General features: G+C 42.7%; 1 long non-coding RNA gene across 11 annotated transcripts in view; it reads left to right on the top strand.

Moving 5' to 3' along the window:
• Positions 1-4,290: 4,290 nt before the first annotated feature.
• LOC148145820 (uncharacterized) overlaps positions 4,291-27,424 on the top strand; it is a 45,162-nt gene continuing 22,028 nt past the window's right edge. The window contains exons 1-2 of one of the 11 annotated variants that reach the window (XR_015761072.1): positions 4,291-7,160; positions 9,211-9,404. This is a non-coding gene — a long non-coding RNA (uncharacterized LOC148145820). The other 10 variants (XR_015761071.1, XR_015761074.1, XR_015761065.1 and 7 more) reach the window with 10 other exon arrangements.

Below are 27,424 nucleotides of genomic sequence, written 5' to 3'. Positions count from 1 at the left end.
TGAGACTTTTAAATACAAGCCGTTGTTTGACCAGGAGTCAAAGTACATCAGTGAACACATGGGTGAAACATGAAGGGGACCTAGTGAGAAGTTTGCATAACCTCAATGTTACAGAGGGTAGACTGTGGGCGCCTGATCAGGAATGCATTGCAATAGATAGGTTTGCTGTTAACAAAAGAAAGATGAGAGTTTCAGCAAAAGGTCCCTGTATTTTCTTTCCTTCCTCCTGCATGGAATTCCAAGGTCCAGCACAGCTGTGTATATTGGAAGTGGGAGTCATGCAGCAGCAGTGACAATCGATGTGTGGGGCCTTCCCAGAGGTTGTGTGGTTGTGCAGCTTAGAGGGAATATTGGTTTCAACAAGTGAATTAAAGTAGGGATGAAATCAGGTGATGTTATGGACGTGGAAATGGGATGTCTTAGTAATGATACAAACATATAAGTTCCAGCTTATCTTGGGGTGAAATGTGAAACCAAGGTTATGGATATTATGGTTCAAACTCAGGAGATAGATAGATTCACTGACTCAGGGGTGCTTTGATAGAGACCAAAGACAATGGCTCCAGTATTCCCAATATTAATTAGAGGAAATTTCTGCTTATCTAGTACTGGATGTAGGATAGACAGTCTGACCATTTTACAACAGCAGAGGTTATGGACACAGACACAGAGTCATACAGCATGGAAACAGACCCTTTGGTCCAACTTGTTGTCATAGTTTAGTGCTGTCACTGGTAAGTTTCAGCATTGTGACAGAATGGAAACCTGCTTGGAAAGATTCTAATATTGATTTATTTTTGGGAGCGATGAGCATGGATTTGGGGAACAAGGATGCACACAAGATGAAAGTAAGTTGGAGAACAGACAAGGTTTTGCATGGATAGTGGGGTGAACATTTAGATTTTTTTGTGGACTGGGGGAGATGGAAGATAATGCTAGTAGATTCAATGGGGAGAGGGAGTACACCTGAACAGAGACAACCATTGACCTGGACTCCAAAAAACATTTCAAAACAATGCATTTGACTGCAAATACTTTGAGATACCCTGAAATGTTGTAGATCAAAATAAGTGCAATTTTAATTTTAGAGAAGTTCTAATGTCCAAAGCTGTTTTTTTTTACAGTCAATGTAATACTTTCAAAGTGTTGTTCCCGCTGTAATGTAGGAAATGAAGCAGTAAATGTACCCACAGCAATATCCCAATTTGAAAACATTGTTATAATGACCAGCTAATCTATTGTAGTGATGTTGACTAAGGGTTAAATGTTGTAAAGCGAAAACTTCAGATAATTCCTCCGAGGTCAGTGTAACGTCGCAATGAAAGATGACTCTGGGCTAGCAGCTAGACTTGATGTTCAAGTCTCTGAAGCGGGATTTCACAGTCAGGGGTGAGAATATTGTTCACTGAACCACAGCTGCATTTTGACCAGCAACACCACGGAAGCCACCGAACTTAAAAAGAATGGAGGCCATCAGTTTCAAAGAAGAATATTTGGACAAACAGAACTCTGTTTCTCGCTCCACAGACCTGCTGAGTTTCCCTAGTATTATTTTTATTTTAGAAGCTATTGCTGGTCGATTTAAAGCAATATAAATTAAATTTTTGTTTTCGATACAATTAGACCCTGGTCAAAGGATCTTTTAGAAGTGCGGGTTTTTGCAACGAAAGGGGGACAATACTGGCGATCCACAACAGATGGAGTGAGGGAAAGGGGTTGAATTTGAGCGTAGGGGCTTTTCGTCAGAAACTTTTACGGATCTGAAATGTCAAAACCACAGCATTGGCCAATTACTTACACTTGTCATTTGGGCCGGGCTAACAGATTTATTTTTTAAATCTTATGAATGTCACCTAACAACTCAAAAGTTTTCAGGGGAGACTGTTTAGCCCTGAGAGGAGTTAGGACCAAATTACAATCTTAATCAGAAAGCCAGGGGTTGAAGGGAAGTTGTCTATTGAAGAGGGAGATTGACTGGACTGTCAGGAGATGCCGCATGATCTGTTCGCCTGTCAAGCGTGATACGCTGACAGACAATAATTGTTTTTTTTCAGTGTCAACACGATCTGTGGGGGGAATATCACAATGGAATTTCAGCCTGCCTTTGCCTGACGACTGTACACTGTTCAAGTACTGACAAGGGATCCTAACATTAACATGGGATGCACATACACAAAGCGGGCTAGCTTCATGATCGACAACTTCTCATTAGGGATAAGTAAGAAAACAGCTGAAGCGACACCCCCCTTCAAAAATATGTGGAATAAAGTGACCCTGTCTGCCGCCAACTCGACCACTTGGTTTTAACCCATTCGGGGGTCCTTTTTTTAACAGATGCTTCTGAACTTGTTTCGAGAGATGCATGTAAGGGTGGGAAGAGGAGATTACCTCATCAGACTCCGAGTCCACATTTAGGATTTGTACATACACCCGAAATGCTAACTCTGGTTTTCTCTCTCCGCAGATCCTACTGAATTTTTCTGTGTTTGATTCAGATTTCCTGCACCCGCAGCATTTTGCCTTTATTTGTGCACGGATGGGGTTAGTTTGTTGACAGATTCGTGTCTTTTTTCATATTTTTTTTTCAATTCAGTGTTGACGTACGCATTATGAAAGGATAGTAACAACCTCTCTGAGACCTTTGAATACTGTGTTCCTCGCTCCCAACCGGTAAATGCAGAAACAGCAGAATCCCAGTGCGTTGATTCAACGTGAGAAACAAAGGCACAGCGAATATCCATAACTTGTGCCTCGGGTCAAAATAAAAATGACCATGAAACCACAAAGTTTCTCTTGCACTTTTAAACGAAATTGATTGTGTCAGCCTGGGATCATTTCAAGAGCATGATAGACTGAATTCCGCCCCCCCCCCCCCCAATCCCAGGACCTATCCTCACTGCAGCCCGCAATTCTAATCGTTTGCCGCCCCGCCCCCATCCCAGTAATATTTCGCTGTATTGTATCCAATAGCCAAAAACAAACATAGTACAGTTGCGAGCTTTCGTTATATGATGGACGTGGGGGTTGGGAAGGACCAGGACCTGTCCGTTAACCGGGAGCTGCCTGCATTGATCCCAGTTTATGGGACCGCTATCGAGATCATAAACGACATTGTGTTGATGATATTTTTTAAAAACCGATGCAGGGGAAAGAAGTGAAACCATTTTTGAAACAATCCGAGCACCATTCTGCACTGAATATGGAGACGGCCAAAATAAAAGCGAAGGAGCTTATAAAAATAATGGCGTTAACTGGTTTCCCCCTTTCCTAATATAAAGCGAACAATTTTCATTTCACTTGTAACTGGTCTCCTGGATGTAACTGAGATTATTTTAAATGGAAAGAGATGCTAGCAGAGAAGCGTGGGTTATTTCTTTGACATGATTCGAACCACTTCGAGGATGAACAGTTGTCGTTGTCTTAAACACGGAACCGTGCAGAAGAAATGAGGGCACCCGTGTTTAAAAATTATATTTGTAAGTTAGTGAAACCCCCACGTAGTCTACCGAGTTCACATGCGAAGGGGGCGGATTAATTAAAGGTTGTTCATGTAGATGCAGAACATCACGAGATGACCTGAAACCAGCAAACCTCCCAAATGTTTGATATTTTGCACATTTTTAAATTATCTACAATGATTAAGAACATCTTGGTTAGAGGTAGAGTCGCTGAGTTTCTCCCGATGACTCCATGTTACACCAACTGAGGATTGTTTTTAAAAATAAGATTCCGTTGGCGTGTCGATATATTTCCTCTCTTAACGAGTTAATGAACAAATAAACAGGGAACGGTCACTTTATATTTTATGATGGGAATGAAATTTCCGATCGAGCTGTGTCGTAGCTACATCAGCACCAGCACCTCACAGTTTGCTAACTCACTCAGTCGAGAGGGTTTTTTTCCCCTTAAAAGCGCTCTTTTCTCAAAACGGATATCTCCCAATTTGAACTTTTTTAAAAAATTTGGTTTAAAATGGGAAAGTACTTGGCAGGCATAGAGCCATCGCCCTGAGACACTGAAGTGAGTCGCGGTTGATACATTGTATCATGATTAAACGGTCAAATGATTTGTTTTGATTCATTGTTTGAGCGAAAGTGAGGACTGCAGATGCTGGAGATCAGAGTCAAGATGAGAGTGGTGCTGGAAAAGCACAGCAGGTCAGGCAGCATCCGAGGAGCAGGAAAAATAGGCAAAGGCCCTTCATCAGGAAGACCCTTCCGGAGAAAGGGCTTTTGCCCGAAAGGTCGACTTTCCTGCTCCTCGGATGCTGCCTGACCTGCTGTGTTTTTCCAGCACTAATGTAATCTTGACTCAATCATTGGTTGTGCCGGGGTCTCAATTGAGCATTTCTTTTTGCAGTTCATCTTGAAAGTTGTTGGTTCAGGTAGTATTGACTAAATCCTGTGGTGTTTATCCATTAACTGATGGGACAACTGTGTACAATAAAATCAAAGCAAAACACCACGGATGCTGGAAATTCGAAATAAAACCGGCAGAAATTGAAAAGTCAGACAGGGTTCGAAACGTTAACTCCGTTTCTCTCTCCACTGATGCTGCCGGGACTGCTGAGTTTCTCCAGCACTTGCTGTTGTAATGGACCAGCGGCTAACTCTCCTGAAGAACCTCTGTTTTAACAAGAAAGCAGTGATTGAATTCCCCATCTTCCTTGACATGTGATCTCACTGAAAGGTGCACGTTTCTACAGGGGCTTGACACGCTCGACAATGGGATTGAACCCCCTCACTTGAGGCTGGGGATCAGAGACCCATCATTCATTGTTAGGTCTTGTTTCTCTCAGGGGATACTCCACTATTGAATATTAGGCCCTGAGATAGATTTTTGGTTTTTCAGGGGCTAGGGGATATGGTGCCATTCGTGTGTCAGCTTGTCCGAGGCACACAATACCAGGGAGTAAAACACTTTTTCATTTCGGGGTGTCGAGTATCAGCACCGAGTTCTCCCTGGAGAGCTACAGGACAGATTACCCTTACTCGCCATGTTCCATGTTGGTTGCACGACTCCTGCTGGGATTTCCAAATATGTGTTCAATGAGGACTGTTTTTTTTTGTTCAGGTCCATCAGGAATTAGACTGAATGGATGTCACACCCAAACTTTACAACCAATAAAAGCTTCCATTCCATGGTCTGGGCTAGGCTGGAACTCAGGCCCGGGAGCTGAACAATTGGCTGTCTCCCTAAATCTAATATTCATAACGTTAACTGAATTTCCTCAGCAAGAACAGGAAACGATGACTGCGGAACTGCCTATAATTATTATTTGGTTGGGGATTTATCAATGAAACTATAATTTAATTGTGTCCATACGCTCACGGGCCCATTCATTTGTACCCTGCCACATTCACTGTTACACAAAGAAGCACATTCATGCAGCAAAGGATACATCTGAAGTGGTACCTATAGCGAACACTCGAACAAGCGGAGAGATACCCTCACTCGGGGACATCTACATAAGAGCCGGGAATCGGTTTAGCTCAGTTGGCTGGGTGGTTGGTTTGCAGAGCAGTGTAATGCCCACAGCATGGGTTCAATTCCCATGATCGGTTTGAGGTTACCATGAGGATTCTCCTTCTTAACCTCTTCCCTCACCTGAGATCTGGTGGTCCTCAGTTTAAAACACCACCAGTCGCTTCTCTCTCTAACGAGAGCAGTCCCGATGATCTGGTATGACTCTGGCGGCACACATAGTAGCTGTTCATTGCCCTTTCAACTACCTCTAGACACTCCCTCGTTAGGAAACATCCGTTACATTGTTTCAGAATTGGCACAGGATGTGTGGCATGTTTTGTTAGTAAGTCATCGATCTGAAACGTGAACTGTCTCAATCCTGAGAGGCTGTCTGACCCGATGAGCATTTCCAGCTCCCTTATCCCTGTGTGCATCACATATAATATAAATGTGATATATCCATTGTTTTTTTTTCAAAATTGTATTTCATCTAACACTTGTTGCAGAGTGGGTTTTGTGTGAGATTGAGTAAAAACAAGGACTGCAGATGCTGGAAACCAGAGTCTAGATTAGAGTGGTGCTGGAAAAGCACAGCATCAGATGAGCAGGAAATCGACGTTTCAGGCAAAAGCCCTGTGTGAGATTGGGTCAGTCTCATTCCCAGGCAGCGAGATCTTTCGGGTCTAAATGATCCAACACTAGAATGCACAGGGGCTGAAATATCCTCGTAATTGTAAAAGTGCGCGCACATGGAAAATTTAAATCAACCTGCCCAGTGCGTGTTAACCGCAGGGGGGCTGTATTTAATTCCCTGCATCCTCATTGTTCCGCTAGATTCGATTACGGTGACTGGACGAGAAAAATGCCAGACAGGTTGAGATAGCGTTACACCTGGTGATGATAGTAGATAGCAGGGGTTAGGGGCTTCTCACGCAGCCCGGCGGAGTAAAGTGGAAGTTTAATCCGGCCCTGTTAAATATTGAACAGCCACTGGAGCCCAATCTCCTCGTTGTGAAGGCGGCCGGTTCGGCTTTCAGTGCTGGCCCATATTCAGGCGGGTCGCCTTTCCTGTAATACTGGCCGGCTCGAACACACGTGGGCGCGAAACAATCAGGTCTGCTTGAATTCCTTTCCCAGGGAGCCCGGCCTAGGCTTGGTGAAAGCTGGGGAAGAGATTGAAAAGACAAGGGAGGCTTGTTGGTTGGGAGGGGCTTGTGGGGGAATAGAGACACAGGATCAAGTTCAAATGCTTCATCAAATATGGAAAAGGGGCTTCTAACCGTATCTGAGTCATTGTCAACAGCAGGTAAGCGAGAGCAGGGAAAACAAACCGACTCACAGGAGGTCAGGCTGGGTATAAAGGGAGTGCCAATTTGGCAGAGAGGATCAAACCAGTTCTGGTGCCTGACCTCCACTCTTTGCCTGTCTCACCCTCGATTCCACCCCCCCCCCCTCCCCATTTACTTCATTATTTTGTCGTTTGTTCTGAAAAGTAAAGGGGGAGGTGGGTAGTCGATGCTCCGTCATTACTTTGCCTTTCCACTCGGTTTTACAGTGGGCAGAGGCAGAAGTGGAAGGAGCGAAATCCTATCGCGTCCACGAATCCTGTCTCAGGGCCTTGGCCAAGGAGAGACTGTCCCTCCAGGAGAAAGAGAGACCGGCCTGGAGGGCGCATAACTTGTCTGGATGCTCAGGTAGGCGCTAGAGTGAGTTAAAATATCGAGAGATTGGAAGGAGATCTGGGAGGGAGAGTTTGGAGGCTTCTATTTGACATTCCACACTGCCTCTCCCTGAGTCACGTTTTCACATAACGTTTTTAACTACATTCCTAGTTAAACCAAATTCCTATCCTACCAATAGCCACCGCAGCTTATTTTTTCTAAGTCTTCTGATTATATTTTCCCCCCGTATCCCCACAGTACTACCTAACTGCGGTAGTGCAGCTTATATTAAGCACATGCTAAATTCAAAGATAATAGAATTAATGCACGAACTTAAATAGGGGCACGTTAACCTTAATCATTAATTAGGTTCACAGCATGTGTTGCAAAGACCTTTTGGCCAAGAATGGTTATTGTTTCTGGTTAATAGGAGGTTGATTCTGATTACAGTAAACAGAGTGGGTGATTAGGTTGAAACCGGTTTATGGCCAGAGAATGGGAAACTGGACTGAAACTGGTCTATGGGTAACTGGGTCGAAACTGATTCATGGACGGAGAGTGGGGTAACTTCGCACTGGCCTAGCCTGTAACGCACACGTCCTACCAACAAATTTTGAAAAACTCCGTGGACAAGATAACTGAATCAAGCTACGTTCATGGGCAGAGAGAGGGTGTAGCTGGATTTGAATCGAGTTATCGATGGGGTCTAGTGGGATGAGGCAGAAAGTAAACTTGATTGATGACCAAAGTCTCTGTAAATAAGTCAAAATTATTTCAGATTCAGTCATTGGAAATGAAGTTATTTTGTATATATTTGCATTTTCAATTTAACCTGGTTAAAGGTTCAAGTTCGATCCCTATAGTGTGCTAAATATACTATTTAACATCCCTGCCTTAATTCATACGTACTGCAGAGCTTTCTCTTATTCAAAAAGAGCAACTGCCGGACCTGGGACGTGGTTTAATTCGCCCTAAATGCATTTGAAAGGAGGTGGCAGCAGGTGCAAATATATTATATTTGGACATCTAGCTGATCACACGATTAAATGCAAATCCAGATCCCTTGTCTCATTGGTACATAATATTTCAGATTCTTGAACGATATAAGTCTGCTTTCCCAAGATCTTTAATTATTTCTCATGGAATTGGAAAGTCAACAAGATTTGAGCAGGGTACTGTCAATGCGATTCGCCAGTAATCCTGGACCAATCAGTCAGAAAAGAAGCTCTCAGCGACCCCGCCCCCCCACCCACACCTCACCCCCCAAATCGCCGTTTGAGAATTGGAACTGAGTTACTCAGAAATATCTGAGAACAAATATCTGAAATCACTGAAAGTGACCATGGCCAATCTAATTGCTCCATTAAATTACCTTTAGCAAACCATCCGTGTCATTATCCATGTCACCCCAGTCCCACTTATTAGGATCAGAGGCTGGTTATTTTAATCCACGATGTAAAATTCTTCAATCGCACATCTTTTTATTAGTTAAAAGTAAAGTAGGGGGTTGCTGGAAATCTGGACTAAAAACAGACGATCCAGGTCTGGCAATATCTGTTGAGAGAGAAAGCGAGTTAATGTATCAAGCTCAATATGACTTGATTCTCCAGAGCTCTGAAGCGGGGCCAGATCGGACTGGAAACATTAACTCTGTTTCTTTCTCCGCAGATGCTGCCAGAGCTGCTGAATTTCTCTAGCAATTTCTATCGCCATCCTTTGTTACAGAACAAGCTGTAGACATGCTGCTTAGTTATAAGGATTCGTGTTTTGTAAACAAATTGCCTGAGCATAAATTTATATCCGTTTAATTCAGTCTGGTTTTGGAAATATTTAAAGGGTGATGGTTAAATTGACAGTAAATATATGTTGCACAGCACTTGTTAAACTGCTTTCACAACTTGTTCAATCCCTTGCCCTCAACTCAATGGTTAACTGCATTTAGAGAGCGGTTACTCTGGAACAACTTTTTCGATTTCTGCTTTGTGAGCAGATGTATAATTACGTGTAAAGAATGCGTGTCTGAAATTGTTACCTGTGTAAACGGAAGGGAGATTCTAAAGCAGAGACTTGTCTGTGCTTCCAGGATGAGGTTGATGACGAGGGCTGGCTCCCTGGAAGAGGCTACACAGAGGAGGCGCGAGGAAATTCATCTGCACCATGACATCCGATCTTTCCGAATTGTTAGACAGGAGGGGAAGCACCGAGAACAGAGAAAGGGAGAGACGCCCGGGTTTGGAAGCAAAACTAGAAGAGTACGCTGGATGGATTACTGAGCAGGTCAGATGTGATTCGCACATTCATATAGAAAAGGCACATATGCACAATTGAGATGCATACCCAGATTTACAGAAACGCATATATACAGATAGGTACTCATAAACCGAGATATAATATAGGGCGGAGGGGGGGCAGTGCGATTTAGCAAAGTTTATTGCCATGAATTATTTACCTATTAGAGGGCGAGTTTGGACAATAAAGTTAAATTGGAAAATTTGTGAAGAAATAACAAAATAGGTTTTAAAAATACACCACTAATGAATCAGGAGCAGAACTCCGGATTGAGAATCTGGGTTACAATGAGCTGCAAAACGGCCAGTACTAGTTCCAAACGGCTGTTTGGAACATTTGAAAGGTGTACGTAAAGTATAATTGCAACACATAATTTAGCCTGTATTGTGGGCGTTAGCTCCATGATCCAAACACGCCTCATTAGCGCGTGCTGGGGCGCGGCTGGGCTGGGATATTGGTTAAAAATTGAACTTCGATTTCAATGGCTCAGAAATCGAATGAGAATGACGAGAGAGAGAGAGAGAGAGAGTGAGTGAGGGGTGAACCGTCCGACCGAGAGAGAGAGAGAGGCCAAACGAAAGCGGCAGAGGGAGAGAAACAATGAGAAAGGCGGAGAGGTCTAAGAGGCTCAGAGACAGTGAAACATTGAGAGAGAGAGATGGGGGAACGTCAGCAAAACTCTGACAAATTCGAAGTGCAGAACATGCGATGAGACATTAGACTTCAATGAAATGCCCCTTGCAAAGAGACTCGGGAGACCATGCAGAACCGTGAAAGGCGTGTATCTGGGAGGAGGTGAGTGGCAGCCTCCCATTCATTTCAAGAGTGTCAACTGACTATCATTAAATCGCGGTTTAGATGTCAGTGTACGGGCCAGGTAATGCTAATCCCATCCCCCAGCTGGCGGGGAGGGGAGCATTGCAGCTGTCTGTCCTCTGTGAGCGGGTAAAACACCGCCTGGCTCCCTCATCACACACACATACACACCCAGAGAGCAGGGAGAACACTTTGTCTGAAGCTTAGGTTAGTGACTGTGCGCCTGAATCGGCAGCGAGCGAGCAGGGGAGTGATAAGGGAGGGGGAGAGCGAGAGAGAGGGGACAGGCAGAAGACTGATAGAGAGAGGGGTTAGCCTGGGAGAGAGTTCTAACCGCAGACAGTGATCACTGCGGCCTGCGGCATGAACAGGTAGGTGTGTCAGCAGGGAACTCAATCCCACAGCAGCACCATGACCGCATATCTCCCCAACCAGTGAAAACACAGCAGTACTTTTACAGCAAAGGATCTCTATCAACAGACTGCTCTCATTAACATATTGCTTTGTGAACAGGCCCCCTTGCCCTTGTATAATTTTGCAGAAAGGTATTTCTAAAATGAACCATCTCAGCGCCCACCCCCAAGAACTCCTCCCTCCCTGTCCAGGCCTGATGGTAGATCCTGGCTGGTTGCGAGGAATGGTATGTGCCTGTGCTTCTTAAGGTGAGCTTGGTTCATCTCTGAGCCACCTTAAAACTCACCTGGAGAGATTGCAGAGTCAGTGACAGTGGAGAGAGAGGGAGAGGGTGGGTTAAGATTACCACTGAATGAAAGAAAGAAGATATTTACAGTCTCTGCAGGCAAATCCCCACCTTGGACTTTGTCTGGTTCAGTTGCTTCGTGAGAGAGAGTAGGAAAGATGGGTTAGATGGCGAGGGGGGAGGTAAAGAGAGAGATGGTGAGGAGGATTGGGGCAGACTCCAGCAGAAAGCGGACAGACGGAGCCAGTAGCTCCCGTACCTGACGGTACAAGGACTAGAGACAGTCCGTTGAGCAGATTTGCGATGTGGTATCACGGAAGGCATTTACCAGCAGCCGCTCTCGGCTCCTTCCTTTGTCTGACGGCGCTGCCGATGAAACAGGTAACTTCCAAAACCCGAGCCGGGGGAATGGGGGTGGGGTGAGGAATGGGGGGGGGGGGGGGGGAGGTGGAGGGCGATGGTGGTCTGCAGCTGTGGGACTCTGAAATAATTGTTGCAGGCAGTCCGGAGGGGGAAAGAGTTCCGAATCACTGCGGAAAACTTCATGTAGATGTGTGTTTGGACAAGCTCGGAACACTTTCAGAGGTTTCTGAGGAGGGAGAGGGGGAGCTGGTTCAGTCTTGCCGGCCCGATCCGGTGTCACAAAGAACCTTTTGAGAAAGAAATAAACTCCCTTTGAGGCAGGTTCGGATTTTAGATCCGAATGAGAACATGGCCGGAAAATGGCGAGACTTCTCACCGCTCATTCCAGGTAAGTCTACCTCACCAGGAGGGAATCTTTATTGTTGCTTACACAGCACTTTTGAAGGGAATCATAGATTTTGCTTTACATTTTTGGAAGCGGTATGTTTTCAATGGTCCAGTGATGGCTTTGCAGGTGAAGGTTCAGGATGTGTGAGAAACCCGTCTGTCTCCTTCCGGCGATTTTCAGTCGTTTGTATTAAGCGGGAATCTGAACTGACTGTACCCTAAATCAGGCTGTGAGTCTCAGATTGCAGACTATCCCACGCAATCATAGACTGAACGAATAGGATACGAACGCCTGATATTGTGGAATCATCCAGGCCGTGGAGGCATTTTCTCTCCACATTTACAGAGGAGTTTTTGTTTTGTAACTGAATTGAGAAATTCACGCGGTGCACAGGCTTTCACAACAACCACAGATCTCACAGTCATAACTGAGTCATTTGAGGTGCAACGTTTGAAGCCAATTTTTTTTTGTTTCTTTAATTGATTCTGATGAAAATTCTCCCCTGGATATTCGTTTGTAGTCGCCGATATGCACTTGGCCCATGATTCGATTCATAAGCTGCTTATTTCGTCAACATTTTCCAAATCATGGCGCTCCGCAGCGCCCTCCTCCCCCCCCCCCCCCCCACCCCCCAACCTCCCCACTCCCTCCGTTTTCAGTTTCATGTCATTTGCATGCATTTATTGCCTTACTATAAAAAAACTGCAACTGAAAGGAGCCTCCGTTAAAATGTAAATCAGAAAGGGATATGTCTGAGAGAGTATCTGGAGGATGAGGCAGCAAAAAGGATCAGCAACGGGCTGGGATTGAGGTTGACTCCTCCTTGTCCCATTTTCCCCCTCGTTTTTATTCCAGAGATGACCACATTTTAAATGAACAAATCTCTATAAAGTGTTGCAGGTGAATGTAAAATAGATATATATAGGCTATTGATAATTGTCAACGTAAAGTATAGATTGTTGTTAATTATAATGTAAAATATAGATCCATACAGGCCACTGATAATTTTCAATGTAAAATATAGAAACATACAAGCCATTGATAATTTTCTTAATAAAATATAAATATAAACAGGATACTGTACTGATAATTTACAATGTAATATAGAAGTATATAGGCCATGGAATATTGTCAATGTAAAATACAGATATATAGGCCACTGATAATTATCAATGTAAAATATAGACATAGAAAGAACAATGATAATTCTCGATTTAAATATATATAAATGTAAAAATTAACATGCTATTGAGAATTTCGAGTCATTGCCTAACAAGCTTCGAATTATTGAAGAGTTAAAACTTAGTCGAAGATCTAAAATAGGAAGTTAGTCAGAAGAAAATCAATTACCCGGCAATTTGAATTAAACTAATTTTAAGTGGGAGGAGAATTCTTCAGTAGTTCCTTTTGTTAATCCAAGCATTTGGATCCACTTAATTTTTGGTTTGTGCTTGTTAAAATCGCAGTCTATCCTATTTAACTCGCGTTTTAGTAACTTTATTAATTGAAGCAGGTTTTGAGGAATTGTTTGGCAATTGTTTTGGCTTCTTAATTTGAAAGATCCCCAGAGATCTCTCTTTGAGATGTTCGCATATTCGGGTCTTTATTTATGAAAAAAAAATAAAGTTACTTAAGGAAAGAGTTCTCAATCCAGGAAACAAAGGGAGGCTTTGTGCAGCTGGGTTGATGATTCCTTGCTGCGTCAAAACCCCTCTGTTTTGTGAATATTAAAAATGTAAAAATTATTGTATGAGAACATAACATCTAATGAGTTCAATTTTCAAAGATTTCACTTCCACAGATGCATCCAAAGCTATTGAGGTTATTTCGTATGAATTAGTATAAAATACAGACTTAAGAAAGGCTGCATCATATTCTCCTCTATTTCAGATAATGTAGCTCCTCTCAATCAACCTCTGCATCCACCCCCACTTCCCCGCCCACCCCCCCCCCCCCAACAATTCTGCGGCAGTCAGTACAATTTATCACGAATAACAGCGCAATATCACACGAAAATGCCATATTTGTGTGATGTTTATATTAAAGGTTTAATATATCCACACCAAAGTTGTGTATTGTAACTTAGATCAATATATCAGGTACAACATAAAAGTTGTCGGGTCAAGCCTACAGAACACTACCCCGTACCAAAGACAAAAGCGCTTCGTGTTAGAAACACACCATATTCAATACACCCAAACAGAAATGCCGTCAATCTCCCCTTGTAACTGAGACATTTCGATTTGTAATTTCGCTCTCAGCTACTCCCCAGTAAAGACCTTCTCGTTAATATCGGTCTATAATGTTCCTTTGATGTTAATCAGTTTCAATCAGGTGCAAGCGAATTCCGTTTGCAATGCTGGACTTTTAAACAGTGGGCTGTTTGTGTCGCGCTGAAATCTCCACTTTACATCAATACAGCAATATGAACAGAATTCTAGAACAATCCATTGTGTGTCAATCGTTTTCAGACGTTTATATTTTCATCTATTGATCAATATCTTATAATATCCTCACTTGCATTAGCACTCTCTCGGCATGTGTGCTAAAGTCAAAGTAATAATTTTATTTAAAACAGCGCGGTAACATTATCGTTTAGAGAATTTCCGTGGTCGTGAAGAGACTGAGGAATTTAGTTCATCAGGCTGTCTTAAGACTGTTGTCATTTTGTGTCACTGTTTTCTGAAATTAACAATTCTTCCCTCAACAACAGCTCTCTAACTCTCTCTGCGTCGTTCTTCCCCGACTCTCACTTTTTATATCTAGCTTTGTCTCTATTTCTCTCGGTGTCTGTCGTTCAGTCTCTGTCTGATTATCCTCGGGGTCAGGGAGCATTGGTCTGTTACTTTTGACGATACAGGCAGTGTCAGCTTTTGTACTCTGCGCCTCTTTTCCTTTATCCCTGAAATCCGCTCGGCATTATTTTATTTTGGTCTTTTTAATACGTTAAAGTCATTTCTGGGAAGGGCTGAAACCCTTTCATATAGAATAGAGGCCACTTTAGCACAGTTCACAGGTTGGAAATTAGTAACATGTTCTGCAGATCTTCGATCTAGCTATTGTTTATAGCAATAGGATATCGATGGAAAAAGAATTTTAAAATAGCAAGTAATTGGATAAATATGGTTTATTAGGAACCAGGTCACCAATATGCCTTCAGAAAGTAGTAATGTACAAAATATAGGCAGCAAAGAATGCATTAAAATAATTAGTGTAAGTCTGGTGCTAATTGATATAGCGAGGTTATGTGATGATTAGCGCACTTTTAATGCGGATTTTTTGCCATATATTTTGGAAGACACGTGTTGAACTAGCAGCGTTCAAAATATGATTTGTTAAAACAAAGTCTCACAATTGGATAGAAATTGAAGGCGGTTAATTTCATGTTAAGAGGGAGGGGGTTGGGGAGTTGGGGGGAGGTGGGGGCGTGAGCTCCAGTTTGTTATCGGGTTGATTAGGGACGCGGACTGTAACAGAAGGCAAGAGACTGTCATCTGATCTAAAGCCGACAATGTCCTTCTCCGTCAGCACATCTTCCCGTTCTCTCAACGCCCTCCCTCAAACGCCTGTCACCCATTAGCCTCCACCCCTCCACCTCTGCATCACATCTCTCCCAGAATAACTCGGGTCTATGTGCAGCAGCCGGCCGTGCGCTAATCAGATCGAGCTGAGATTAACAGCACGCATTCTGCAGCGTTGAGGAGATTTTCCAAGGCGGATTGACAGGACCCCGTTAACTCTTTCCACACCTCACCCCACCCACTCCCACAAGCAAAGGGAGAGGGAAAATATTGCAGATGCTGGAAGGCTGAAATTTAAAATAAAAGACAAGAGCAAGTTGGAAATACCCAGGCTGTTGGGCAGCGACTGAATGAGAAATAGATAAACTCTACTCCCCCCACACACCCTCCCTCCACAATAATTGGTTTTCTTGATTCCAGAATAAAAACAATGCCAACATGACTGGACTCGACCTGAACACTCTACCTGACGGGGGAATAAAACCCACCCACAGGTGCAGTTTACCCCTGATTAAAATATTACTGCAATTCTGGCTGCGAAAGATTTTTAATGTGAAGTGAGTTACGTTTGAGCTTCGCCCAGCGTCTCTCGTGAGTCCAGCCATTTGAGGGTAGTTCCCTGCATCGCTTCAGAACCACACTGGCAGCTCAAACTTCTGTGTTTTTTAACATTAAAACAAAGGGAGAGTGAGTGTGAGATCCAACTCGGTTGATGACAAAATACAGTCAGGAATCTGGAAATCGGGCTAACAATCAGAATGGCACCAGCACAAGAGGGATGTACAGTATAGGGCAATTTACAAAGCTGCTGCCAATTTCCATCATTGCATCTCCGTATCCTGGGTTTCATCTTATACAGTAACACAAGTTGTTCATTTGGTTTTTTTTTTCAAGACGATTCGATTAGAGGGAAAACTTAAAGGAGGAAACAGATAATAGTTTTTGTTTCTCAGTGAACAAACAGAATTGAACTGAAAGTTGATTCAAGAGTATGTTCTTTAATTCCCCATAGTCAACTCCGAGAGAAGTTTCAGAGTTTGGGAGCTGTACTGTGATTCTTCACACATTACCACACTCACCTTGTGTGCTGGATATTAAACATTACTCGTCTTTTTTTTTTGTTGTTTGGAAATACTTCATTCTCAGCAAATGTGCCCTTCCTGTGAGAAGTCTATCACAAAAGATCACTAAAAACAGACCGTTTAAACAAAGCTGTCGCAAACGCTTTTCCAGTAAGTGGGAAATCGGATGGACTTGATTGCTGCATTTATTTCGTTCGTTTCTAGAAAAAATATATCTTGTAAAGGGGCTAAGTCTTTTCTGCACAGCTTTTCAGTGAAGCTCAGAAAGGGGATGGATGGCTGAACGGTGCTGTATTGAGTGACAAAGTGACGCTTAAGGTGAGATGGGGACGGGGCCGTGAAGAACGGTTTAGCAATTCTCAGAGAAGGAATCTCGGAAAATTCTGGTTAGAAAACCGCACTTACACCTATACCTCCTACCTCGCTTCTTCCTATCCATTAGTGTGAGAATATCTCAATCAAAATTCGTTCCATTTCTAGCAACAAAAATCTGAGAGCGAAATAAAATGAAGTTGAGGAATTCCGAAATGTATTTTTTATGAGGAAGATGGACCCAATTAAAATTGATAAGGGAAAGTTCCTTCAATCTGCGCTGGTCTTTAATTCCAATCTCTAAAATCCATTAGAGTTTGTTGATAATTCAACAGCGCGGCGGCAATGTTCCCTGCTATTCAACAGCAATCTAATATTGAAACATAAACGGCCTGTTCCGGCCTATGCTCGATAATGATGTGTGCCTCCTGCATTCGTGTGTCTGCCTCTGCCAGGCATTGTGTGCTGAATCTAGAATCCTTTGTGACGAATCAAAAAGCAGTTGAAATGGGACGCGGGTGAGGTTACCATTTTCAAAGATGGGATTGATAGGTTTTTGAAACACCATTGTATTAATGTCTAGGGACCCAAAGCAGCTAGACCGGAGTTAGGATGCTCCAGAGGGCTGAATGGCCTCCTCTTGTTCTTGTGTGCCCTTCCCTTGTGTGACATTGCGATCTGCGGCGCATCTAGTGTGCAGAGGTCTGACTCCGCAGTGTGTATTACACAATGTTTCCAGCCAAGGAACAGAACTGGAATGGTCCCTTTTCCACTAACCTGAAACCGGTCATTCAGAATAAAGAAACGCTTGTTAGGCTGAAGCTTTATCCTCTGTTCCGGCATCTGTCCCAGACAGCTTCACTGACAGTAAATGATATGGCAAAGGTTGTTGTGTAAAGGGCAGTGCAGGTTTTAGACAGTCAAATAACCGCTATTTATATTTGCATAAGGATGAAGCACACCGGAAAACAAATTTGCATCCAGCTTTCGTCTGGATTTTTACAGCGGCCATCCATTGATTTGTGCCAAATATTCTGCATGACGAAGGCGTCAGTTTTACTCGTCCACCCCCCCCAAAAAAATCACCCCCTTTCCTCCTACACCAGATTAGTTTCAAACACATTGAGCAACGCCAGTACATTAGAGGCATTGCTCCAGGTTAAGAGAATGGTTTGGTCAGAAATTTAATTTTGGTTCAAACATCGCTCACTGCCCGTCAAATAACTTACTTTGGAAACTATTTTGCGATGATTGATTTGATCACGCTTCACGTAATAAATACCAGGATCACTTGCTCAATTTAATGTATTAATTTGTCCCTAAATTTCCGCCTCACCCGATCCTAGAATATGTTGAGTTAATATCCTTGAAATTAAAGCCAGTTTTTGCAATGTTATTTGGAACAATGTCCTACGAACACGATTTAATAATTTCACTGTTGAGTATTTCAGCGACGAATTTTCTCCACATAATAGTGATTGTTGCAAATGCCTGATCACGAAGTTAATATATGAATGGACAACAACAATAAATAGATGGGCAATATTATTGAGGTCACTCAAATTCCTCTATTTGCTAATCGTTGCTCTGTATTCCTCTCTCTGATGGTCTCTCTGTCTCTCTACCGTGTCTCTCGTTTTTGTTCATCTCTGTTTTCCCTCTCTTGCCCTCTCGATGCCTTTCCTGTGTTTTATGGCCAATTCTGTGTATTTAACTTTTCCATCTACCCCTTTCTGCATCATTATATTCTCCAATTCTCCCGCCCCCTCCCAACCCAAGTCCTCCGCGTATTTTTCTCTCCTCTCCTCCATGTCTTCCTTCCCCCTCCCTTTACTCTGACCCTAGTTTAAGGAGATCGATTACACCAGGAAATGGGACAAATTAGTGCTGCTTAGAGAGCCATTTGGGCGTCGAAAAAAATCACTTACAGCATCATTGCAGCCTGAAATCAATCATTGGTGCACATCATCTTTCTGAACAGAAGCAAATATCGGAGTACTGGTAGGGCGGGGCAGAGGCTAATGCACAGAATGTCGCAACACTGCGGCATTTTCTGGTCAATATGTCGCTCCAGATGTTGGACTATTTCAAGAAAGTACAGTGCAGTGAGATTACAAAGCAGGCCAGAACCCGAATTTAGTGAATGAAGACTCGAGTGAGACATAAACGCTAGACCTACAGTTTTTGACTGATCTTGCAGTTTGTAAGTGTGTCTTAACCGATTCCGGACAATATAGCTGCAGAATTGCCGATGAATATCTTGAAAGGGATTCACATAGGCTGGTGCAGGGAGGAAAGGCTGAATTCTCTATATTAGACAGACAGGTTTGAGGTCATATTCCATTAATCAAACAGATAGATGAAAACCAAACAGAAAAAAAGGTGAGGATTGATAGACAAAGTGAATAGAGAGACATAATGACAGGTGCGGGGACATGCCGGGAAGCGAAAATGGGAGCAGGAGTGGATGTGAATTCGCATTGGAACTGAAGGTGAACGTTTTAATATTTTAAATTTAATACTTTGCAGTCTGCTTAAAAGCCTTGAACCGAATGCACCCACCGATCACAGTTATCAAACCCCAAGTATGACCAACTGAATAGCCAATCCGAGTGAAGGAGAAGATCCAAAGGTTTGGGAGATGGCGATAGATTGCTGGCAAACTGAGGTCGATAAATCGCCAAATGTGGATTAGAACCGGCTCCCACTTCATTCGGAAGATATCAAACCAAAATATAACACAGATCCTAGAACTGGAGTAGAAAAACTTTGGAATTACATTGTTAATCGTTTCATAATTTTGGTAGAGTTATCACCCGAGTAGCATGTTTTCGATTCCCTGGAAATTTCTTATGCCAGGGAGGTGTCTCATTGTTTCAGGAGTTATCTGGATTTCACGCAGACTGGTGAAGGGGTAGGATGGAGTATTGAGAGAGGGATAGAATGTGGGTATGGACTCAGCTGTCCCGTAGCGATGTTGGGATAATTCCTTCCTGTTAAAATCAGCCTAGGCGGGCTGATTTTAAATATTAATATGCCATAAACTCTCGAGTTTATTTTGCGACCGTTTGCTCAATTTGCTGAATGCAAATTTCAGGGTAAGCTTTGCTGCTTCAAATCAGATAAATTCAAGCGAGTGGATGGTTTTCGGGAACAGCCATTAGCCCAGCCCGAGGTACAGTGCAGCGCCGATTTCTCTCGATGGGGCTTCTAATAGAATGGGGCGGGGAACTGAGACTATCGATTGGAACCACGGAGGGAACGGCAAGCAGCAAATAAAACTCAGGACGTTGAAAGATCTCTGAGCATTTTTCAGGTTGGAGAAACAAATCCTTCATTTATTTCCATAAAGACTTGATCAGAACAAACTATCTCAATGAGCTGGAATGGGTGGAGGTGAGCAGCCTTCAGACGGAATCCCGCAGGACTTAAACAGTAAAAAACAAAGGTTTAAAATCTGGGTTTATGTCAATCGATTCCGCTGGTCCAGAAGGCATCAGGTTATAGTGAGAAATTAATCTTTCCAATTGGAACTAAAATCAGGCAAAGGGGAAACATTGAGAGAAATGGAAAGCTTTCCAAATCTCTTTGTTTAGATATAATTATTTTCCAAACACTTGCACCTGCAGAATCCTTTAACGTGCATTTCAATGTTGTAGCTAAAGATCTGATCAGCAAACAGCTTGAATTGTGGATTGGGTGATCATAACAAACGCTGCTATGTTCGGTATTCCCACTGCGTTCAATGCATTCGCAGTTTTATTTCTCCCCGGCCTTTTCCTTTATAAATAGTGATTTTGAGGTGAGATCTCTTTTCAAAATATATTCGTATTGAATCTATTCGAAAGATCTGCTTCGATCCACCCCACCCTCTCACTCAGATAGAAATATAACGACCTACAGCACTAAAAAGGCTCTTTGGCCCATCGAATCTGCACCAGTCAAAACGAATTCTCATCCCGATTATCGCCATTTAGTCATTTCTAAACATTAAGCCCGACTGGTGCCTTTAAATCAGCTAAACGACGGCAGTGAAGTCTAGGATTAATGGCTCAGGTCTTTTATATTCCTCGTGTTTAAATCTCCAAAAAGGATGAAAACTCCCCATTAAGGCGCCCGACTGTGTGTTTTTTTTAATCAAATCTCCCAAATCATTGCAGTGGACATTCACAGAGAGGGAGAGTGCGGACACGATGGGTCGAATGGACTCATCCGCCCCGTAGTGATGCTGGGATAATTCCTTCTGATTGAAAAGTGTTCCTGCCAATCAAGTCTTTATACCAGATATCAACCAGCAAACAGAAGGAAAGACAGCACTCATTTTTGGACCGGAGGAGGGACACTGCAGAATTGGGGAAGTGTAAGGTTTGTTGTTGGGAGTTGGAACGGGGCCAGGATATTTTGGTGCAGTGCAGTTAGTCCCCACCCTCGGCCAGTGCTGCAGTGCATTGGCTCGGCTCTGACCATCTGCTTCTGGATTAGTGGTGCTGGAAGAGAACAGCAGTTCAGGCAGCCTTCAGCCTGAAGGGCTTTTGCCCGAAACGTCGATTTCGCTGCTCCTTGGATGCTGCCTGTACTGCTGTGCTCTTCCAGCACCACTAATCCAGAATCTGATTTCCAGCATCTGCAGTCATTGTTTTTACCTCTGACCATCTGCTTTCTATTCACTTTCAGAGGCCACTCTCTCGGAAACCATCCTAGACACTTCAAGCTGTTCACTCTGTTCTGATGAAAGGTCACAGGCCTGAGAAACTTTAACCCTGTTTCTCTCCGTACAAACTGCCAGATCTGCGCAGATTTCCCAGCTTTTCCTGTTCTTGAGGACAGTTCAGCAATGACTCGCAATCTAGCAATGCACCAATGAGGATCACCGTCCCAGTATTGGTCCCTCAGACAGCAGGAGGTCTATTAATATGGACCGCAGTTTCTGATAATGGCTCACTATTTGGGGATTCTCGAGACGTAGTGGTAATGTTCCTACCTCTGAGCTAGGAAGCCTTGGTCCAAGTCCCTAAGCTCCAGGTTTATTAAAAATGCCAAAAACTCTCTCCCGTCATGTCCTGTGATTTGACTTCCTCAGTCAGACTAAATTTCCTATCTTTTGATTTTTCTCTCCGACACTGCATTCTCTAACATTGGCCTTGATGCAGTGTGGCTGCACTCACTACATGCCCTGCCAAGATCCAATAACACATTTTAGATGACTGACTTGAACCGTTCTCACTGCTTGGGTGATGGAGCCCACGCACCAGCACCACCCGAGTGCATCAACTCATTACCCAGCACAATAATTCAACGTTCAACTTCTCCTCGGATTTCTCAGCCACTTCACCTACAGTTTACAGTTATTGTTTTGCAAACATATTTCTCCATTATCTCAACAGAATTCTCACAAGAAAAGCTCACCATTAATTTACGAATTCATAGATGCCACTCTATTTTCTCTTTCTAATCACGATGGTTCTATCATTTCTAAAGTTACTCTTTCACATAAAGTATGTAATGCTGAGGAAATTATCAGAATGTTTTAGCTTGCCCCATAGCCTCTTGAACCAGACTACAATAATCACTAAACAAAATCAGAAAATGCTGGGGAAACTCAGCAGTTCTGGCAGCATCTACGGAGTGAGAAATAGAGTTAATGTTTCCAGTCAAGCGACCCTTCTTCGTACCCCTATCAGGGACACTGGGCTTTAAATGTTAACTCTGCTTTCTTTCTGCACGGATGCTGACAGACCTGCTGAGTTTCTCCTGTTCTTGTTTCAGATTTCCAGCATCTGCAGTTCTTTGTTTTATTTTCGTGTATTAATTAAGATTTGCCTGCATCCATGGATTCTGTTCAAATTTAGCAGAGGTTCTATCTGTAGGGAAAAGAAAAATTATTGGTGATTTTTTTTTGCTGAATATCCAAAGTGTTCAGTACTACTTGTTCAGATTTGTTAATTCTGTACAGACATCATTACACTTCTAGGCATGAGTTAGGTTTAATGCATTGATTGTGTAACAGCTTATGGGCATGATCCTCACCTGACAGCCACCCTCCTCTCCCTCATTCTGCTTCTGTTGGCCTCCAATGGCAGATTGTGCAAGCCATTGTTCTGTTGGTGTGCCTTCAGTTTGGTTCATCCCAATGGATATTTGTAAAGCCTCCTCCAGCAACCAAGCCACCAACTCCATTTTTTTTACCTGCCATCACATCTCCCAGTTTCTGATTCAGTTCTCCCACCATTTGCTTTGGCACAGTTGAACCTAAACGTTAAAAGGTTTTGATCTGAATGCAAAATTATCTCATATTTCTCTCGACTTCTCTCTTGGGGCTTTTAAAGGACTCTTTTATTTTCTAACACCATTCCCACAGTATCTAGTTTCTCCATGGTCAGGAAGCTGTACATTTTGTGATCTTGCCTTGTGTAGAGACTGTCTGACTTGGGCTGAAACTAAGGTCAGCTGCAAGAATCTTGAGAGATAGTTACTTAAGGTGAAAATAACACGAAATAACATGGATTACCTGACACTAGAGTCACCAAGAATTTTAACAATTTACACAAGGGATGACTGATCCTTTCTGAAGAGTTTCACTGCATAGTGTTTCATAAGATGATACATTTCTCACTCCAATGCAATTTCCCTCAGAGTAAATTGTTCTGTAAATTCAATGGGAACATTAACTTTCCAGTTTCTATTTTATTGTTTGTTGCCAAGATTTCTCTGGAAATGAAATGAAATTTCTTGTCAAGGACACAATGGAGCATAGAAGGCATTTTGATACATAGTGGAATCCAATACCTGAAAGGGTGCTGGGTTCATAGTGCTTTCAAAAGAAAATTGGATACATCATTGAACAGGAGAGACAAAAAAAAGGTACTATCAGAGAAGAGAAGAGGAATGGAATGCATTGGTGGACTCTTTAAAAGAGCTGGTACAGGAAGGATGGGCTGAAAGGCCTCCTGTATGAACTATGATTCTGGGTCAGACACACCACATTTTAAGACTATTTCATGCAATTTACCAAAGGATTGTGCAAGCATACAGGTTCTACAGCAATTGTCAGAGACCAAGTAATAAGAACATTGTCTATAGGCACAACATCCCTAAAATATTTACATATCTACAAGCCAACAAAGGCAAATTCTCAAGTTCAGGCTCCAAAGCTGGCTACTTTAGACCAGTGACCTGATTTATTAAAGACCTGTGTTTCTAGTTAGGTGGATGTGATTGGCATCTTTGATTTAAAGAGTCACACCATGTATTTCATATTTTTGAAAAAAAATCTTTCACAGGATGTGGTGTAGCTGGTTGGGTCAATATTTAATGCCCATCCTCAATTGACAAAGAAACCACTAGAGTCCTTGGGGTGTGGGAACACCCACAATGCTTTTAGGGAGGAAATGCAATGAAAGAACAATGATATATTTTCAAGTTAGGAAGGCATGTGACTTAGAGGGCAAGTTGCAGGTGGTGATATTCCCATATATCTGTAGTTCCTGTCCTTCTTGGTGGAATCAGCTTACTAGTAATGGTTTTCAGTGCTTTTTAAATAAAAGAAAATACAAAAAAGTCAAATTACTCCATATTACTGTGGATTTTCAGTCAGACTGTACGACATTAAGTTTTCTTCCCTAGCATTCCTGAAAAGGATTTCTGTATAGTTTACATTGTAGCAGGCCTCAACATTTTTGAAATTAGAGTGAGTATTTATTGCTGTTATATAACTAGGTAATGTACAAATGCCACATGGAAAAAGCATTTTACCTTTGCACTAATTTATAAAAAGAATTTTAATGGACAGCACTGGCAAGACCAGCATTTATTTCCCATCCCTAATTGGCCTTGAATTGAAAGGCTTGCTAAATTTCAGAGGGCAGCTAAAAATCAATCACATGACTGTGGGCTGGATCACTTGGAGACCAGGTAAGAAGGGCAGATTTATTTTGGCTTGATGAGATTTGAACCCACAGTCCCAGAACACTCATTTGAATCACTGGTCTGGTGATATTACTAGTATGACACCATCTCCCCTAATGTTTACATTTTGTGAGTTGATATCTAACATTATCGTAGATGACCTCAGCCACACTGTGAATTATTGCATTGGAGTGAGTGTCAGTGAATGTGTACTGTGTGGTCCAAACCACTGAGCAATTTCTTCTCAGGAAATGTTGCAAGGGAAGAAACTTAATGTATCATAAAGTCTGCAGTCTGTAGGAGTGGTATCTGTGATGGAATAACCACAGAAGGATTCTGACTGGAATGGATTAATTTGGTTGGATATTTTCTCATTGTGTTGCAATACTTCTCACTTTAAGCATCTGACTGGAAAAGCTCACCAACTGTTTGAATAAATTGAATACAGAATGTGTTAGAAACCTATAGGAAACCCAAATGACTTCTGGTTTCACCCTAGCAAAAATATCACTTTTGTTAATTTTCTTGCTGGTGCATAGCATCCTTCAGTAAACTGGGCAGTGCCCACATCTGCAGTCACAATATAGGATAAATCCACCTTCTAAATCCTTCAATTACCTTCACCACGAGCCCCAACGCCTCCATAGCCTTGAGATCCTCAATGGCACATTCAGACAAATGCTGTTTTGATACCAAGAGTAGTCCCTCATACCTCACATCATCTCACCTCACCTCACCTTCCCCATGGAGTTCAGCTCTTTTGACCATTTTTGGACCAAGGCTATAATGAGGTCAGGAGCTAATAGCCCTGTTGGAGCCCAAAACCAATCCTCAATGAGCAGGTTATTGCTGAGCAGCTGCTGCCTGGTAGCATTGTTATTGACACCTTCTATCACTTTGCTGATGATTGAAAGTTGGGCATGTCCGAAACGTCGATTCTCCTGCTCCTTGGATGCTGCCTGACCTGCTGTGCTTTTCCAGCAACACATTTTCAGCTCTGATCTCCAGAATCTGCAGTCCTCACTTTGTCCTCGAAGGTTGGATTTGACCAGTTTTTGTGTACAGAATATACCCTGGTAATTTTCCACATTGTTAGGTAGATGCTGGCATTGTAGCAGTCTTGAAACAACTTGAATCATCATGTGGCTAATTCTAGAGAATAAGTCTTCAGTACTATTGTCTGAGTGTCCAGGACACATAGCCTTTGTAAAATTCAGTGCCTTATGTCATTTCTTGATATCATGTGGAACAAACTGAATTGGCTGAAAACTAGAATTTGTGATGCTGGGGACTTCATAAGGAGGCTGAAATTAATCACCCATTTGACAGTCCTGGCTGAACATTGGTGCAAATGTTTCATTCTTGTACTTTCCGATCCCACCTTTGAAGAACCTCAACTTTGTATTCATTATTTAATTCTCCACCTTCATTCACAACTGGATCTGGCAGGTCTACAGAGTTTAGATCTGATTTATTAGTTGTGTGATTGTTTAGCTTTGTCAGTTGAATGTTTTTTTTCCCTGCTGTTGGACTTGCATAATCCTATGTTGTAGTTTCATCTAATTTTTATATATGCCAAGCATTGATCCTTGCAAGCCTTTCTATACTCTTCATTAAACTGGGGTTGATCCCTTGGCTTGATGGTAGTGGTAGATTGGGGGATATGCTGGGCCACAAGGTTGAAGATTGTGATCAAATACAATTCTGCTCTTATTGATGGCCCATTGGTATCCCAGTTTTGAGTTGTTAGATCTGTTCAATATCTGTCCTATTTAGCAAGGTTGCAGTGCTGCACAACACATTTGAGGGTACCCTCAATGTGAAATGAGATTTGGTTCCACAATGACTGTGTAGCCGTTACTCCTACTGCTACTGTCATGGATGGTTGTATCTATGAGAGGTAGATTGGTGAGGACAAGATCATGTAGGTTTTCCCTCTTGTTAGCTCTATCTCCACTTGCTGCAGACCCAACCTGAAGCTATGTCTCTTAGGTCTGCCATATCAGTCAGTAATGGTGCCACTGAGCCACACTTGGTGATGGGCACTGAAGTCCCACAAGCAGAGCACATTCTGTAGACTAGTCACCCTCAGTGCTTCCTCCAAATAATGTTCAACATGAAGAAGCACTGATTCATCAGCTGAAGGGTCACTGTAGGTGGTAACCAGCAGAAGGCTTCCTTGCTCATGTATGACTTGCAATGCCATGAGACTTCAGTCAATCTGCAATTGATGTTGAGGACTCCCAGTGAAGCTCACTCCTGACTGTATAAAACTGTACCGACCTCTCTGGTGTGTCTGTCCTGCTGATGGGGCAGGGCACATACCCAGTGGTGTTTGGAAGATTATCTGTAAAGTATGAATTTGTGGGTATGAATATTTCAGGTTGCCAATTGATTAGTCTGTGGGATAGCTCTGCCAAATTTGGCACAGGCTCCCAGATATTGGGAAGGAAGACTTTGCAGTGTCAACAGTATGGGTAATTGTCTCGAGGGGATGATAGTAAAACCAGAAATTGTATTTATACACAGTGTGCTGTGTGCTGTTTTCATTTCTGCTGCTGGATTGATGCTGGGTGGTCCTTCCAGTTACATTCCTTTCTTTAGGTTTTGTAGCAGTTTTGCTATAACTGAGTGGTTTGCTAGGCCATTACAGATGGAAGTTAAGAGTTAACTATGTTAATGTTGGTCTGGAATCATATGTATGCCAGGCTCAGAAAGGATTCCTTCCCTACAGGGCATTAGTAAGGCAGGTGGATTCTTTTGATGAGTTTCATGGTCACCATTAGACCATCCAGATTTTTATTGAATTCAAGTTTCATCTTTTGCCATGTGGGGGTTCAAACCCATATTCCCTAAATGTTAGGGTAGGGCTCCAGTAGCATTACCACAACACCACTACTGCTCTCATCTGATCTATGAAG

This window comes from Chiloscyllium plagiosum, unplaced genomic scaffold (assembly GCF_037043375.1).
Source record: "Chiloscyllium plagiosum isolate Xiang-an unplaced genomic scaffold, Cpla_swu_hap1 HiC_scaffold_23, whole genome shotgun sequence".
In the NCBI taxonomy this organism is placed as follows: domain Eukaryota; kingdom Metazoa; phylum Chordata; class Chondrichthyes; order Orectolobiformes; family Hemiscylliidae; genus Chiloscyllium; species Chiloscyllium plagiosum.
The sequence above is the reverse complement of the archived record's forward strand: the minus strand, read 5'-3'. Positions and strand labels throughout refer to the sequence as shown.